Here is a 14,011-nt window from a genome sequence, read left to right as displayed (position 1 = left end):
AATCTCATAACAAATACTCAAAAGCTCATTTCAATCAAATATTACTAACCATAGGAAGAACCAACAAAACTCAGCTTGAATGAGGAAAGTGAATCAGCAGATGCTGGACTGTGTTGAAGGGCATCCCCCTAAAGTCCATGCCCACCTGGAACCTCAGAATGTGACCTTATCTGGAAATAGGGTCTTTGCAGGTGTCATCAGTTAAGGAGGTCAAGATGAAATCACCATGGATTTAGGTGATTCCTCTCCTATTCTTATAGGAACAATGACACAGATAGATAGACCAAAAGAAAGCCAGAGGCAGAGATTGGAGTGGTGCACTGACAAGCCAGGGAATGACAAGCATGCTGGTAGCCACCAGGAGCTGAGAGGGAGGCCTGGAGCAGAGTCTCCCTCAAACCTCCAGAAGGAGCCAACCCCGCTGACATCTTGATCTGAGACTTCTAGCCATCAGAACTGGGAGAGAATAAGTATTGTTGCTTTAAGTCACCCAGTTTAAGGTAATTTGTTATGGCAGTCCTAGAAAACTAAGACAGTTGCCAACACAGAGATGACGCAGATGTTAGAATTATCTGACAAAGATTTTAACGCAGTCAACATAAAATGCTTCAGGGAACAATTATGAACACCCCTGAAGCAAATGAAGGTATAGAAAGTCTCAGCACAGAAATAGAAAATATTTTTTAAAGTAAAATAAAAATTTTAAAACTGAAAAATACAACAACCAAAATAAAAATCTCAATGGATGGGCTTAACAGCAGAATGGAGAGGAGAGAACAATAGTGAACGTGAAGAAAGAATAATAAAAATGACCCTGTCTGAACAACAGAGAGAAAATACACCAAAAAAAAAAAAAAAAGAAAAGAAAAGAAAGAAAAAAGAACAGAGCCTCAGGAATCTGCAGCACTATAACAAAATATCTAATATTCATGTTATCTGAGTTCCAGAAGAAGAGGAGGAAATGGGTGGGACTGAAAAAGTCTTCAAAGAAATAATGGCTAAAAAGTTCCTAAGTTTGGAAAAGGACAAATTTACAGATTCAAGAAGCTGAGTAAACCCTAAACAGGATACACTAAAAGAAATCCATATCACAATCAAATTTATAAAAACCCTTTGGTTGGAAAAGAAAATAGAAAAAGAAAAAAATCTTGAAAGCAGAGAGAAATGAGATCTTATTTAAAGGGGAAAAACAATCCATACAACAGTGGATTTCCCATCAGAAACCAGAGGCCAGAAGGAGGTGACACAACACTTTTCAAGTGCCAAACTAAAAGAACTGCCAGTCCAGAATTCTATATACAGTGAAAATTCCTTCAGGAATGGAGGAAAAATCAAGGCTTTTTGGAACGAATAGAAGCTCAGAGAATTTGTCACCAGTAGAAATAAGCTAAAGGAATAGCTAACTGAAGTTTTATAAACAGAAAAGAAATGATAAAAGAAGGAATCTTGGAACACAAGGAAAGAAGAAAGAACACAATAGACTTCTCCTCTTGAAATCTGTAAATTATGTTTGATGGTTAAAGCACAAATTATAACACCGTCTGATGTGATTCTCAATGGTAATTATATTATAAATAGGGGAGGGTAAAGGGACATTAAAAAGAAGTAAGGTTTTTACATTTTGCTCAATCTGCTAAAATATGGACACGAGTAGACTGTTAAATGTTTCGCAAAGACCCTAATGTAATACCTAGAGCAACAACTAACAAATCTATAAAAGAGATGTATTCATCAAAGTCACTGGAAATAAATAGAAATGGCATTAGGAAAAAGTGGTGAAAAGAAAGCAAGAAAAAGAAAATAGGAATCTGATTTCCAACTTTCAGCTCCCATCCTCCCAAGAAGAAAAAGAGCTGAACAAACTGAAAATCAACAACTCTTCTTAGATCCCTCATAGAACTGAGGTCATAGGGCAAACCTCTGCCTTGAAATTTGGAGAGATGGGTGAATACAGAGAATCACAGCTTCTGGAGAATAGAAGTCACTGGAGAATTTAGACTCCTGGGGGCCCAGTTTGTGGAGGCCCCCAATTTCACAGTTTTATCTTCAAGAGAATCACCAGGTTCTCCCAGTGAAGAAAGGAGAAAAATGTCCCCATGCTTCAGGAGGAAGCAGAAAGTAACCACTTTGAAATACACCGAGAACATTCAGTTCTCAGCAACATGGGCCTGCTCTCAACGGAAACTTCCAGAACCTTCTCTGATCTAAGGGAAGGGCAGTTAGACAACTGGATCCCACTCTAGCCTCCCTATCTCACAGAAATTGAGGGGAAAAAGGCTGAGAAACTCTGAGAAGATCATAGCTCAGGGACTCAGGTCCATTAAAAAACAAAAACAAACAAAACCCAAACTGAAAAAGCCCTGAGATTTAATATAAGATGATAGAATGTCTCCCCTCCCCCATACCTCACCACCACCTCAATAGGGCTCCAGCATAATCATAGGGAATTACAACTGAGAAATCTTCAAGACACAGACTCTATTTAAAAAGAAGTTTCCAGGGAAATCCAGAGAAAACAGGAAGAAAAAACAAAGACATTAGAGGACATTGAAGCCTCTGACACTGAAGCTGCAGCAGCCAGCATTAACACAACCTAACCTCCAGCCAGTAAACAGAAAACTGATAATAAAAGCCTACTCACTTCTGTTCTTATGGCCTGATACACCATGTCTGACTTTCAATAAAAAATTATAGGCATGAAAAAAGGCAAGGAAAAACACAGTCTGAAGAGACAAAGCAAGAGCCAGAATCCAACTCAGGTATGACACAGATGTTGAAATTATCAGGCTGGGGATTTAAAATAACTATGATAAATATGCTAAGGGATCTAATGGGAAAAGTGGATAATATGTAATAAAAGATGGGTAATGTAAGCAGAGAGATGAAAATGCTAATAATGAATCAAAAGGAAATGCTGTAAAAAAAAAAAACTGTAACAGAAAGGAAAGATGCTTTTGATGGGCAAATCAGTAGACTGAACATGGTTGAGGAAAGAACCATTGAGCTTGAAAAATGTCAATAGACACTTCCCAAACTGAAATGCAAAGAGAAAGAAGAATGAGGGGAAATGAGGAACAGAATACCCGAGAGCTGTGGAACGATTACAAAAGGTACAACATTTGTGCAACGGGAATAACAGAAAAAGAAACAGAAAAAAAAAAGGAACATTTAAAGTAATAATGACTGAGAGAATTTTTCAAAATTAATGATATACACCAAACTACAATTAGGAGAACACCAAGGAGGATAAATACCAAAACGTCTACACCTAAGCAAATCACATTCAAATTGCAGAAAATCAAAGACAAAGAGAAAAATCTTGAAAGGTGACAGAGGAAGAAAGCACCTTACCCACAGAGGAGCAAGAATGAGAATTTATATCAGAGTTCTCTTCACAAACCATGCAAGCAAAAAGAGAGTGGAGTGGAATGTTTAATGTGTTGAAAGGAAAAAAAAAAGAGACTTCCAGCCTAGAAATTGTATCTAGCAAAGTTATCCTTCAAAGGTTAAGAAGAAATACTTTCTCAAACAAACAAAAAGTGAGGAACTTGTTGCCAGTAGACCTGCCTTGTAAAAAAATGCTAAAAAGAAATTCTTCAGAGAGAAAGGAAATGATGTAGAGCAGAAACTCAGATCTGCAAAAGAAGAGAAGAACCGTAGAGAAGGAATAAATGAAGATAAAATTTTAAATATTTTATTTTTTTATTCTTAATTGATCTGCTAGGTAACTGTTCAAGATAATAATAGCAACAATGTACTGGGTGATTATATCTAATAGATAAGTGACATGCATGCCACCAACGTTATAACAGAAATTGGGAATACTTTGTTATAAGGAAGCAATGTACTGTTATTTGAAAGTGGACTTGGACTAGTTGTAAATATATATTGAAACCACTAAAACATTTCTTAAAAGAAATATAATTGACATACTAATAGAGGAGAGTAAATTGAATCACATAAAATGCTTAATTCAAGTCAGCGAAGGCAGAAAAAGAAACAAAGACCAAAAAAAAAGAAGAAAAGAAAAAGAAAAAAAAAGAAAGAGGGAACAAAGAAGGGCTCTGAATAGAAGACGATTATAAATATGGTAGTTACATAACCCAACTGTAAAAAGTTATACTCAGAGAAGTCTCAGTTCCTATCCCAGTCCCCTAAACCCTTTAAGTAATTGCTTTCATTAATTTCTGGTTTATATTTCCTGTGTTGTTATAGAGGAAAAAAAAATCAAATACACACATACATACAAAACTAAGCATATTGTAACACTCTTTTGCACTTTGCTTTTTTTACATAACAACATATTCTGGAAATCACTCTATCAGTTCTTGGGGATTTTCCTCATTGTTTTTTCCAGCTGCCTAATAATCTTTTGCATGGATATATCCTAATTTATTCAATCAGTCTCCTATGGATGGGTAATTAGGTTGTCCCCAATATTAGAAACAAGGCTGCAATAACTGGTTTTAAATCATATGTCATTTCATATTTGTGGAGATGTGTCTTCAGGGCGAATTCCTAGAAGTAGGATTGGTGGGTCAGAGAGTAGATGCTTGGTATTAGGTTGAATATAGTCCAATTCCTTTCTGGAAGGTTTAGTTATTTTGCACCCCACTGCATCTTCCCATAGAGTGTTGTTCAGTTGTTCTTGAATTTTTGTTAAAATGAAAGGTAAGAAATGGTACCTCAGTACCATTTCTCAGTATAGTTTTAATTTCTATTTCTCTTATTGAGGGTAAAGTTGAATACCTTTTCATATGTCTAAAAGGGCTAGTTGTGTATTGATTTTTATGAAGTATGTGGTTATATCTTTTGCTCATTTTTCAGTCAAGTTTGTGGTCTTTCACCCCTCTCTTTAAAAAAGCTTTTTAATATGTTAGGAATATTAGCCCTTTATCTGTTATACAGGTTATACTCCTGTTCCCTGGTTTCTCTTTGTTGTTTGTTTTTTACTTGGCTTACATTGATTTGTTAACCATAAAAAGTATATTTTTCATGCAATCAAATGTACCAGTCTTTTTATTTATTGCATCTAGATTTTTTCATCATGGTTAGAAAGGGTTTCTCCACAGCCAAGTTGTAAAGGAATTCATCCATAATTTAAAAAAAAACACTTGTGTGGTTTCATTATTTACATTAGATTTCTAATCCATTTTGAATTTATTCTAGTTTATGGTATGAGGAATGGATTAAATTTTGATTCTATGTCCAAATACCTATCACAAAACCATTTAGTTAAAAGTCTGTCTTGAGAAAGACAAATACTGTATGATATCACTTATATGTGAAATCTAAAAAATACAACAAACTAGTGAATATAACAAAAAACCAGCAGACTCATAGATCTAGAGAATAAATTAGTGGTTACCAGTGGAAAGAGGGAAAGGAGAAGGGACAATATTAAGGTAGGGGAATAAAAAGTACAAACTCTAAAGCTTAAGTATAAAATAAGCTACAAGGATATGTTGTATAACACAGGGAATATATCCAATATTTTATAATAACTATAAGTGGAGTATAACCTTTAAAAATTATGAATCACTATATCGTACACCTGTAACTTATAAAATCTTGTACAGTAACTATACTTCAAAAAAAAAAAAGAAGTCTTTCCTATCCCCAGTGATCTGAGATACCACATTTATCACATAATAAATATTCATATGTTCTTGGGTCTATTTCCAGATTTCATACTGATCTTTCTTCCTGTTTACGCACCAGCACTACATTCTTAGTTATAGAGGCTGTATAATGTTTTAATATCTGGAAGAGTAGTTAGCCTTTATTGCCCGTTTTGTGGTTTCCCTATTTTTTGCATGTTTGTCTTTCTATTTGAACATTCAAATCAACTTGTCTAGCTGCAGAAAACAAAACAATACTTGGTATTTTTATGAAGAATTGACATCTTCATAACGTTGAGCCAACCTGTACAAGAATAAGAAATGTCTTTCCATTTGCCCAAGTTTATTTTCGCAGAAAGATATTGGATCCTTAATTAGAAATTTCACATCTTGCGCTGAGTAGGATAAATACAAACGAATTCACACAGACAATTTTAGTGAAACTGCAGAGTATTAAGGATAAACAGAAAAAGATTCATAGCTGCCAGGGAGAGGATATTTATTGCCCACAAAGCAAACACAGTTAGGAAGACATCTCATCAGCAACACCAGATACCAAGAAACATAAAACTGCTGAGGAAATAAACATGTCAATCTAGAATAATATACCTGGATAAGCTATCATTCAAGCGTGAGGGCAAAATAAAGATACTTTCACACACCAAAATGATTAAAAGAGTTTATTTCCACAGATGGCCCCACCCTCCCATAAGAAAGCTACTAAAGGATGTACTTCAGAAGAAAGAAAATTACATTCTGATGAAGGAGTGGGACACAGGAAACAAGAGCAAACAAAAACATCGTTAAATAATTTGATAAGTCTTGTTAACTATTGCCTCTAAGAAAAGGTATTTTTGTGTTTACAAAAGATAGATATGAACTTCTATAGAGCAGTAACATGGAAAGTGGGAGGGAAGAGGATGAATTTGCTAAAGCCCTTTTCTTGCTTGAGGGAAGAACAGAGACACTGTATACCTTTAGGCTTTTGAGAAAAATTCACAAAGTAATTGTGTTAGAAACTTTTGTGAGTAACTTAGAAAGAACAGAAATATAAGCTATCATTTCCATCACAGGGAAAGAAATGAAAGAAAATAAAGAAAACTTATCCATCCATAGCAGAAAGGAAAGGAAGGGGCAGAAACAAGGCCAATAGAAAAAATACAAAATAAGACGACAGAATTAAATCCTGACGTATCAGTAATCACAATAAATGTGATTGGGTTAAACTCACATATTAAATATCAACTTGGATTTAAAATAGAGTTTTATGCTGCTTCTAAACAAGAGGCACACTTAAAACCAAATGACTCAGAAAGGTTAAGACCATAAGGTGGCCGTTAATTCTTTGTACCCTGCTGTTGCTTTTACTTTTCTTACCCCCAGCACAGAATTTTATTTATTTTGGAAAACAACAGTCTGTCCAACAGGCCTTATCATTCCAGTCTGCTGGGGTTGACTGGTCCGATTCTGTCCCGCTTCATAACACGTCCCTCTGTGATCAGCCTTGAATGGTTTCAGAAAAAGGCTAAGGATAGAGCCCTAAGGCACTCCGCTAGAGATACCAACTCCCTGATAGTCCTTATCTGGATACTTTCATTCTAGAAGTTGCAAAGTCACCTGGTCATCTTCTCATTCATCCTGCTATTTTCCCAGCTCATCCAGATATCTTAATATGCCAGGGTTTTGACCACCAAGACACCGAGAGAACTTTTGCTAATAACAGACTTAACCACATCACAAGCTGTTTTGCTGTAAAACCCCAAACAAACCCCTTTCTTAAGCTGGAGAAGGAAAACATCGGCTGATGGAAAATACTGCATTCCTGCTGCTTAATTTAGCACATCCTGTACGTCCAAAATGCCTCTTGGGCTTCCCCGGTGGCGCAGTGGTTGAGAATCCTCCTGCCAATGCAGGGGACACGGGTTCAAGCCCTGGCCCGGGAAGATCCCACATGCCGCGGAGCAACTAAGCCCATGCACCACAACTACTGAGCCTGTGCTCTAGAGCCCGCGAGCCACAACTACTGAGCCCACGTGCCACAACTACTGAAGCCCACACGCCTAGAGCCCATGCTCTGCAACAAGAGAAACCACTGCAATGAGAAGCCTGCGTGCCACAACGAAGAGTAGCCCCCGCTCACCGCAACTAGAGAAAGCATGCGTGCGGCAACGAAGACCCAACGCAGCCAAAAACAAATAAATAAATGTATTTTTTAAAATGCCTCTGATGTCAGTTCTTCTGTTTTTCATTTGCAGTAATTGAGAAGTGAAGGTTCCAAGTCAAGAACCAGTATCAGAACAAAAGCCAGAGCTGCATACCAGTCATCTAGCGTGTTTAAGTGTAACCTTCTTTAAAAGTTCATTGAGAAGTCCAGGCAAAGCAGCCAGTGGTGCACCTGTCTCTTTCAGCTGATATAGGAATAATTAATTACATGAAAATGACTTCCATTGGAAGTTAATTTATCCTGGCTGACAGTCACATACATACGCAGATATGTCTTATGCTGCAGTAGAGCAGAGATTTATTTAGAGCATTTTATTTATATCTTGGGTGATTTCATTCCTAAGAAATTGAGGGCGAGAAAGAGGAGACGGTGCAGGAATGCAAGAAGGGAAGATTTCTCACCATTTTTTTTTAAACAAAAGGGAAAAGAGGCCAATGTCACAACCAAGAACTTGGCTTTCTCCCCAGGATGCAGTAGAATTCAGACACACCGAAGAGAGGGGTCAAATGTGTGTCGGGGGCAGGTAAGCGGGGAGAGCAAGGGCAGGGGTGGTGGATTTGGCCAGTTGTCTGTGGGACCTGCCAGGTCTTCGTTTATTTACTTCCTCCTGAGAGATCGGGCGTGAAGCCAAAGTTGCCACCATGCTGTGCTCAAAGATAAGACAACGCGAACACAGTGCCTCAGAATCAGCCCACCCCCCCGACACAAATATGACCTCAGCCTCCCTGGGAGCCGAGAAGAACCTGTCTTTCCAAATAATGGCTAAACTTTATCGTGGGTTTTGTTATGTACTGGGCACTTAACAAGCAGTAAGTCATTCCATCCTCACCCCAACTCTGAGTGGTAGTTACTTTTTATTGTCCCCATTTATGGATGGGGAAACTGAGGCTCAGAGAGGTTAGGGAACTTACTCAAAGTTGCACAGCTAGCCAATGATGGAGCCAGGTTTTGAAGCCAGGACTGGAGCTGACTCTCCCAGTCTATACTTGTAACCAGTGCACACACTGCCTCTGTCATTGTTGTTATTATTATTATTATCATCAAGACAAGTGGTCCCACAACATCTCTGGAAGATCTAATGGATTCCTGACGTGTATCCCTGAGTACACGTGCTGGGTTTTTAAATTTCAGGCGAGGAGGGCATCGTCATCTCTGAGGGGTCAGGTGAGCTTTAGCCTACCCTCTGGTTCACTGGCACATAAAGAGAACAAAGCAAAGCGTGAGAGGAAATTGTTTTGAATAATCACCTTGCAAGCCCCATCCGCATGGGCACATCAGTGGTGGTTGTTACCGTCAGCGGTAAGCCTCACTCCCAGGTCGTTAGTCACAGTGGGGTGTCAACTCAGGTTCCGGGGACCCCAAGCCACCAGCTGTCATAATAATAATACTCACCATTACCACCAGTACTCTCCCACTTGTGAATTGCTTACTGCGGCCAGAATTCGGATCCAGATCTGCCCATTTCATCTCCGCCACCGACTAGCTTTGCGGTTTGGGAACGTGTCATGTCCCTTCTCTGAACTTTGGTGTCCTCTTGTGCACCGTGAGGATAGCTATGCCCACTTAAAAAATAATGTTTATTTATTTAGTCATTACGTTATATGCATGATTTATTTATATGCATGATTTTATTAATTCTCACAAGAGCCCTGTTAGGCAGATTCTATCAGGATGCCCACCTTTAGATGAGGAAACTGAAATTTACAGTGGGGATTGTAACCTACAAAGGCCGCAGCTTATTAAGTGGTAGAGCAGAGATTTAAACCAATTTCGGGGTGACTCCAACGCAAGGCTTTTAATCATAACACATCTCCAGGGTTATTGTAAAAATTAGATACAATGTATGTTGAGGGCTTACACCGTAGGACTCAATCATCAATGTGCAGACACTGCCATCATCATTGCTGTCCTCACGCTGGCCCTGCCCATCTCCAGGGCGAACCCCAGATCATGGCACTGCAGGCAGCAGCCACAGTGACACCCCCTCCTAGCCAGGTTTAGGAGAGAGGTGAATTGCCTGCAGAGAGAGGGTCACCAGACTGAAACTCATCTTATTTTAAAACAGTATGCTAACACATATATATGGAATCTAAAAAAAAAATCGTTCTGAAGAACCTAGGGGCAGGACAGGAATAAAGACGCAGACGCAGAGAATGCACTTGAGGACACGGTGCGGCGGGGAAGGGTAAGCTGTGACGAAGCGAGACAGTGGCATGGACATATATATACACTACCAAATGTAAAACAGATAGCTGGTGGGAAGCAGCCGCATAGCACAGGGAGATCAGCTCGGTGCTTTGTGACCACCTAGAGGGGTGGGACAGGGAGGGTGGGAGGGAGACGCAAGAGGGAGAGGATATGGGGATACATGTATACGTCTAGCTGATTCACTTTGCTATACAGCAGAAACTAACACACCATTGTAAAGCAATTATACTCCAATAAAGATGTTTAAAAAAATAAAATAGGTACTTCTTTTAAACCAAACCAAACCAAACCAAAACCTGTCCAGCCAGACTGCCCAGTCTCCTTACACAATAGCTATCTTAATGAAATCTCCAGTTCATTTAACTCTATCTGAGAGCCTCTTGAAAGGAAAAGCACCCAGGTTCCCAACTCTGGTCTAGAAAGAGTGCATTGGGTAACCAGACACTTCTGTTATCAGCCAGCTTTAGGGAACAGACCCGCCCACTCGCCTCAGCAGCAAACACCGGCCCTAACTTCACAGCAGGTAATCCTTTCGCTCCAGCTGCCGAGCAGTGGAAAATAATCATTTATGGGAAACAAGATGGTGCTGCCTTGGAGCCCTGAGCATGGTGGAGGGTGGTGGTGAAAAGCCCACCGTGGGGTCAGGCTGCCTGGGTTGAAACCCTCGCTCAGTAACAACCTCCCTGTGCCTCAGTCTCCTGCTCTGTAAACTGGGAATAACGAGACTACCTACCTCTGCGGGGCTGTTGCTTGGATCTGATGCATCAATTCCCACGTGTAACGTGCTTCCAGCAGCGCCTGGCCCGTAGTCACGCCCATGGGACTTCCAGGAGTTATATTATTTATCATAATAATGATAACAATGAATATTAGTTTTATTGAACTCCCCACCATTCTGTGGCAACCCAGCTCCTGGCAATATTTTTACAGGCAGATCTGCACAATCAAGAAGCTTTCAGGTTTGCAACAGAACCTGGCAGGGAGGGTCAGAGTCTGCTGTTGGGGAAAGAGCTGGTGAGAGATTAGGATGAAAGAGGGTAGGAGACGGGTAGAGACCGAGGGTTCCCTCCTTACACCAGGGCCTGAGATGGAGTTAGGGATGGACGGCCTTCAGGAGGATCCTCCCTCAGACTCCAGGGCAGCCCCTCTGCTCAGCCCTTGCTTCCTAATGCCAAACTCTTCCACAATTTGAGGGACCAGCTTGTTTGGGGGGAAGGGTAGGAGGGAAGGTTCTAGAAGGGGTAGGCCCAGAGGACCATCATGTGGCTTTAGGCAAAGGTGACAGTATTCTAGAGTATCCGTAAGCCATGAAGTGTTTGCGGTAACCCCTGGGGGTGGAAATGTTGACTTTTTTTTTTTTTTTTTTTTGAAATGTTGACTTTTATCTGAGCCCTGTGCTCTGGGAAAACAACATGATTAAGAAATTCCCCGCCCTCTTGTGTTCCGGAAACAGCTTACTTAAAAGAAACACCCTCCCCCAATATGACTTGGATAAGACTCAAGGATGCTGCTGCCTTATTTGCCAAACACAAGGCCAGACTCAGACCCTCCCCCCACAAATTCCCATCTCTGCTTCATAAATGATTTGCTGGATTGCTCGTCCCACTAATCAACCAGAACGAACCCCTGTTAACAGAACCCGGGTTAAGCGTCTCTCCTTCCTCAGGTCCCTGAACCCTGGCCCACCTGCAGGTGAGCGGGCAGACAGCTCCTCCTGAGAACAGGCTGTCCTTGGGGGTAGGACGTTCTCTGATCTGCTGCCCATCCTCTCCCTCCCACTCCCATTCAGACGACTTCCCCACACCCACTCTTCCTAGCCTTGTTTACTCTCTTCCATAAAAGAAAAACCCTGCGCCTAACCTTTCCACACTCACAGATCTATGGTCAGAGCGTTCCCCAAACTGCAAGGGTCCCTGAGCCCCACCTTCCCGCTCACAATAATCCTGCCAAATACAGCCTCGCCTCACAAAACCTGGATTTGTTTCTCATCGGACAGAGGGGAAAACCTTTGCGTGGGACCTCCCGAGCCCTGGTTTTCTAGAAGGCTTAGGTCTTTCTCTGCTCCTGATGGCTTTCTCAATCTTTAAGAAACAGAGGGTCCCTCCCGCCCCCCAGTCTCCTCAGAGGAGCCATCAGCTGTCAGCTTCCCTCTGGTCTGTCATCAACGTACACGACCTGGCAGATTGCTGGTCACCCTCTGGATTGGCTGCCTGCAGTCAAGTCCTCACCTCTAGTCCCACCTGCTAAGCCAGGTGAGGTCACCTGGCGAAAACCACAGATGCTCAGACAGCCATGCCCCAGGTGGCAGGAGGCGTTTCTCTTCAAAGGGGCCCAGGCGGGGCCAGAGATGATGGATATTTCCACTCCAGCTCCGCAAGGAGGCTACAAGAAAGCCAACAGGCCTCTTATCAACTGAAAACCGACCATTCTTTGGAAGCGAGCATGAACTCAACCCCCAGTTGCTTAATTTGCTCCTTTCTCCACTTTCCCAGGATACCACTTGTCTCATCCTTTTCTCTTTTACATGGTGCATTAAGAGTAACTGAAAGTGACTTCGCAAGGAACAGGACCCCCCCTACAAAATTCCGCAGTTTCACCACGAGCCCAAACAAGAGGAAATCTGTCCACTGGCTTTCTTGGTCTGGAGTAATTATTTGTTTCACGTAAAAAAAAAAAAAAGAATTCTGTTTTCCTTTTTCACTGGTGCTGCAGCAGCAAACAGAAGCCCCTTTTTTCTTTTTTTAGTTTCAGCAGCTCAGGATGCTACACCGTGCACAGATGTGGAGGAGGTCCCGCTCACTCTGATGGTGTCAGCGGTATGTCTGTTGAATAATATAAAGGCAGCCGCCAGAGTGAAATAACGCGATGAGCCCGTGTGAAGGACTGGCCCTGCAGGGACCAAATCAGAGATTCCCAATTAGGGGTTCACAAACAATGGGAAATGCCACGTTCAGGATTGACTGCTGATAAGAATGTCCCAGCTAATTAAAACGCCAGGGCTCCCCGGCTCCCCACGATTTATAATCGGCCCGGGAGGCAACACTTGTCCACTTGTCAGTTCCTGTTGATAAGAAGTTCTGCTTGACAGTTCCTGAGGTCTTTGATAAATAAAATAGAGGAAAACAGATGGATTATGACTTAGTAAATGCAGTGCTGCTGGGGAAGTTTTTAAGGTGCAGAGGTCGTGACCAGCATTGGCATCACCTGTGAGCTTGTCCGAAACGCAGAGCGTGGTCCCTGCCAAAGGCCCATTGGGTCAGAACCTGCACGTTCACGAGACCCCCGGGTGATTTGTGCGCACATTACAGCTGGAGAAACCCTGGGACAGAGTACAGTTGAATGCAAGCGAAGGAGGCAGAGAACAAGGAGGGAGAGGGACACAGCATCCTAAACATGCAGGGCCACCACTGCAGAAGGGGTGAGACGGCCCCCCACGTCCTTCGCCGCTGGTGTTCATTGATTCCAGTCACCCCAAAAGTATTTATTGAGTGTGCCCTTTCAGCGAGGTACTATTGTGGGCACGGGGCACAGTGGTGTGCTGGTTAGTGTTTAACAACTGGCTCTAGGGGAGGAATTCCATCATGATTGGTGTTAGTATCTTCGTTTGTGTTAAGACGAAAGTAAGACAACAAACGCACGTACTAGAAATTTACTTCTTCACCAGTGACCGGAGCGACTTCTTTGCCGAGTCCGATAACAGTTACCAAATATTGGAAGAACATCTCTTTCATTCTTTGTGCTATTTACAATTTAACATGACATACTACGTTCATAATTTAATCTACATTATTAACCCTTTCTCCACCTGTCTTAATCTAGGCAATCAACCAAACAGTAAATCAAGTTCTGATTTGTGGTGTGTGCTGATTCCTGCAGTGTAAATACCCCCACTGTGGCCACGATGCCAACACGATGTCACACAGCACACCACTACACAGGGTGTCCCCTCTACAGATAA

The sequence above is a fragment of the Grampus griseus genome, assembly GCF_964374135.1.
Source record: "Grampus griseus genome assembly, chromosome: 14".
Taxonomy (NCBI): Eukaryota; Metazoa; Chordata; class Mammalia; order Artiodactyla; family Delphinidae; genus Grampus; species Grampus griseus.
Note: the sequence above shows the minus strand (reverse complement) of the source record.